Genomic DNA, 4,719 nt, shown 5'->3' on the forward strand with positions numbered 1-4,719 from the left:
CCAGCATGGAGGGAGGGGAGAGGCTGAGGAATGTGCTCTGCACATGGCGAGGACACTCCCTGCGCCCATGGAAAACCAGCTGTGAACGTCTGCTTCTGCAGCAACCCTGCAAGACCAGCTGAGATCCAAACACACCGTGGCTTCTGCACAGTCACCTTGAACTGAGTGTGGAAAGTCCATGTGTCTCTTCTCCACTGCTGGCTCCCATAGGTGGTTTGAATACTTAATTCTGCTCGTGGAGATACCTCTATGGTCTCAAGTTGCGCCAGGACAGGTTCAGATTGGATATTAGGAAAAATTTCTTCACTGAAGGAGGTTCTCCTGCCCCTCTACTCTGCCCTGGTGAGGCCACATCTGGAGTTCTGTGTCTGGTTCTGGGTTCCCCAGCTCAAGAAAGACAGGGAGAGTCCCTACTGGAGAGAGTCCAGCAGAGGGCTGGCAAGATGGTAAGGGGACTGGAGCACCTCTTCTATGAGGAAGGGCTGAGGGCTGGGTGTGTTTAGCTTGGAGAAGACTGAAGGGATCTGATCAACACTTACAAGTGTCTGAAGGGTGGATGTCTAGAGGAAGGGGCTAGAGTCCACTCTGTGGTGCCCAGTGACAGGACAAGGGGTAGTGGGCACAAACTGGAACACAGGTAGTTCCATCTGAACATGAGAAAAAAATGACATCACCATGAGGGTGACAGAGCACTGGACCAGGCTGCCCAGAGAGGTTGTGGAGTCTCCTCTGGAGATGTTCAAGACTTGTCTGGACACAATCCTGTGCAACATGCTGTAGGTGATCCTGCTCTGGCAGGAGGTTGGACTAGATGGTCTCTAGAGGTTCCTTCCAACCCTGACTGTTTTGTGATTCAGTGATTTGGAAAGAGTGGTGAAGCTTTGGAACAGGCTGTCCAGAGAGGTGGTGGAGTTGCCATCCCTGGGGATATTTAAAAAACAGGTAGATGAAGCACTTTTGGAGATGGTTTAGTGGTTACAGTAGTGGACTTGGTGATCTTGGACTAATGGTTGGAGTTTATGATCTTGAAGGTCTTTTCCAACCTTTATGATTCTATGATTCTATGATTCTATACCAAACAAATGGCTACCAGTTGTCTTGTAATTTATTCTTTGGATCAAGATTTTGCACAAAAGGGACTCATTCTTGCTTGGTGCTGGGGTACCTCTGCAATGCAGATGCACATAATGGAGCTGCACTGCAGTGAGGAGTACGCTACCTTCCTGCCCTCAGGTGACATTGCATCATTCTGCAAAATGAACAAGAACAGGTCTCAGAAAGGGCATAAGGTTAGTAAAGGGTAATAAAATCTTAGAATCTTCCCCTCTTTTTAAGAGAAAGACAAAATATCCTGTGTGTATTGTAATGGAAACATCCCTACTCATTTTCCTTCTCAGCTCCAGGGCTCAGTGGAGAGAGAATCAAGGGAGGAGTTGGGGGTCTGATGTATTCAGACCCTTACTGTGAACCTTCTCTCTTTCAGAAAAGCCAAACCACACACACACACACACACACACACACCAAAACAAACAAACAAACAAAACACTTGTGAGTCATAGCTGCATCTTTCAGGAAACTGGGAAATTTCAGTCAATTAAGACATAAAAAGGAGAAAGGAAATAGAATTCCCAATGTTTGTCATCTACTTTGCATTGCTGTTGTTCAGCTTTTCCCCTGTTTTGAGTGGATGGAGATGAGGAGAGCACATTTAATGTTGTTAGGGCTGTGCATCCTGAAAGGGGAAAGCAATGGCAGTGGTCAGTACACCAGCGGGTAGTTTTCAGCAGCTCACTGACGGGAGAAACAGCTGCTGATGGGGATGCTTGTGTCCAAGCTCTGCAATTCTATCAAACCAAAGGTTTGATCTTTTGATCCTGAACTCCATCCCTTCTTTACAAAAAGCAAACCACTGAACACTAGCAGATACCTAAGGAAAAATATAAACCCAGGAAAAATACAGGGATACTATATAAAGTATTTCCCATTTTCAGCTCAGAACTACCTTAGGTGGAAGGAAGGGATGATTTGCATGAAACAATACTTGATGGCTTTTTCTTCCCTTTTGACAAATTGTTCCTTGAACTCGTTAAAGGAATCTCCTGGACTCGTAGTGTCCTGTGACAAGGAGTGTCACAGCTCCACACTGTGTGATGCTAAGGTGTATTTTCCATTGCTTTAACTGTTTTGCTTCATGCCTTCTGATTTTTTTTGCATTGTAAGAGAAAGATGTTCTCTGCTTCTATTTTCTGGATCAACCACAGTTTTCTCAGCCTCTGCCATGAGTTTCCCGCCCCCTTAATTTCTTTTCCCCGAGGAACAGATGACCTGAAAAACAGAAATGTATTATCCTTGGTTTCATAGATTTAACAGAACTCACAGTGTCTCCTTGTAAGAGCAAAACCAACATCCTTGGTCTGTGCTACAAAGTCTTCTTTCTCCAAGGACCATCTTTGTGCAGGGTAACACTCAAATTTGAGTCCTAAAAGCGAAGACCTTGACCTTCTGCCAGTCTAGTTAAACCAGCTTTACAAGCACTATAAATCCTGGGCTGGTACAAAGATTTCGAACAACTACAGATTGTTTTGAATCACAAGCAGCCACAAAACCTTCATCTTGCATTCCCATCTCTACTTTAGTGACAATTTTAAATTTGGGAGAAATAACATGTTACTTTCAAGGGTTTTAGATAAAGGATCTACTTCAGGCAAGTACTTTGAATATTTGCAGCTAGCGTTTATCCTCTTTGGCTCTTCTTTCTGTAATATTAATTGTACCATATATTCTCAACAAGCTGCATCAAATCTTCCAGTTTGGGGTTGTTTTTTTTCAGGGGGAGGAGGGGGCAGAGGCGGGGGGAGGTCTCTTTTGCAGCTGTACTTGGGATACACAGGAATTTGAAGGTGTTAGGAGGGTTTGATGCTCTTAATGCAATGACTCAACTGCTCCACAGGCAGGCCTGGGGTTGGGGTTTAGCTGTAAGTGCACTTTGTATGCGGCCAGGGGCTGTCACTTCTCCGAGGCAGAGGTATGTTCAGAGCATGTGTCCTGACACCAGTGGAACTGGAGACCCGGCAAGAGATTATTTCTATTCGGTTTGGGGATAATTTTATGTTGGATAAAGTGGAAACATGTACCTGGCACCTATCAATGACAATACTTGGCTTGACTTACAAGTGTTTTCCTACGTCACTTTGTGCTCATAGGCTCTAATGGTTGCGTCTGTAAGCGCCCAGGACAGATCCTGGGAAAGGGCTTTCAGGTGCCCAGCAGCGGGACTTTGGTACCAGACCCCAGAGAGAAACCACAGGTTATCTGGGACGTAGCTGAGAAGCTCAGAGGCAGAAAGGAGGGTGGGACCAGCTGGGAAACACTAAACAGCCTGAACACCCACAGCTCTTTCTACTCAAATGGCCTTGAAATGTGCTTACAGACAAAAGAGCTGTGAACTGCACTGTTTGACTGGGCTGGGAACTGCTGTGAGACACCAGTGTAGGAGCCAGGGTTAGCTCCTTACCTTCACAGACCTTAGGAAGTAATTTTGCTTCCTGTTAAAATGTTACTGTGCTAAGAAGCTTTTGATGGCAAAGCCTTTCCTATGTAGCGTTATATTTGCTTTTGTGAAGTGCAAGGAAGGAGCTCGTTGCAAAGTGAAGCCACAGGCCTCTCTGACTCTGGAACTGCTTGTGAAACAGGGCTGATGGCAAGGAGACTGATCCTGGCCACAGCGGAGAGAAGATTTCAGATTCAGAGAGTTCTGGCAAGGTGCTCTCGTTGCTGATCTTCCTTTTTTGCTGGGTCGGGTAGTTGCTCATAACCGTGCTTCCTTTGCTGTTTGTTATGCAGTCCAAAATATGGTGTCTAACCAGGCAAGAAATCTTCTAGAACATAAACACACAACAGCCATTTGCCTGCCTTGGCGAGCAGTTCTCACCCAGATGATCTCTTACACCTCCCTCACTTATGCTGCTAATTAGACTTCTTGTCCTACAGCTGCAGAACCAATGCAGCCTCTGCCAAGAATCAATAAAATGCAAAGCAGCCAGCAGCCCCTGTGCAGCCCATTAGGCACCAGATGCTCATGCCAGGGTGCTTTCCTGCATCAGCATACCAAGAAACCTGAGAGGAATCTCTGAAAAGGACTCTCTGCCTCTAGGGTCTTGCATACATGCACGGTGTCCTTGGGACATGGCTTTCCAGAATTGGATGTGACATGAATTTTAGCATTGTTACCACAGAAACTAAGCAACCTGGAATGAGCCAACTCGTGTTGTCCCTCAGGACCTAGGCTGCGCCAGGAACAAGAGATCCCTGCCCAGTAGCAAAGAGAAAAAGTGCCCACTGTGGCTGTAAGCCCTCTCCCAGACTTCCATCATCCCACTGTACATCATTTTTATCCATTAATTTCAACCTTTCTGTTTCCACAGTGTACATGTTACTGGTGTTTACTGCTGCTTGCTCTGAAGTTGTGTTTTGGTTAAGTACAGGAATATTTTTGTGAACACTTTGGGTTTCCCAGGCAGGATTCACCAAGCATTTGCAGGACAGTCTTTGTACGGATTATGAACCTACCTTGGCCTTGTACCCCTGTCTTTAATATTCATGGGGCACCAAAAGCACAGCAGGCCCCACTGATAGTTCATAATACAGCCAGATCTGATGCACCATGGGATGTGTGCATCCCATATAATGTGTGGTCAGATTTTCACAAGGTACATCTTA

Source organism: Gallinula chloropus (genome assembly GCF_964237585.1).
Source record: "Gallinula chloropus genome assembly, chromosome: 2".
Taxonomy (NCBI): Eukaryota; Metazoa; Chordata; class Aves; order Gruiformes; family Rallidae; genus Gallinula; species Gallinula chloropus.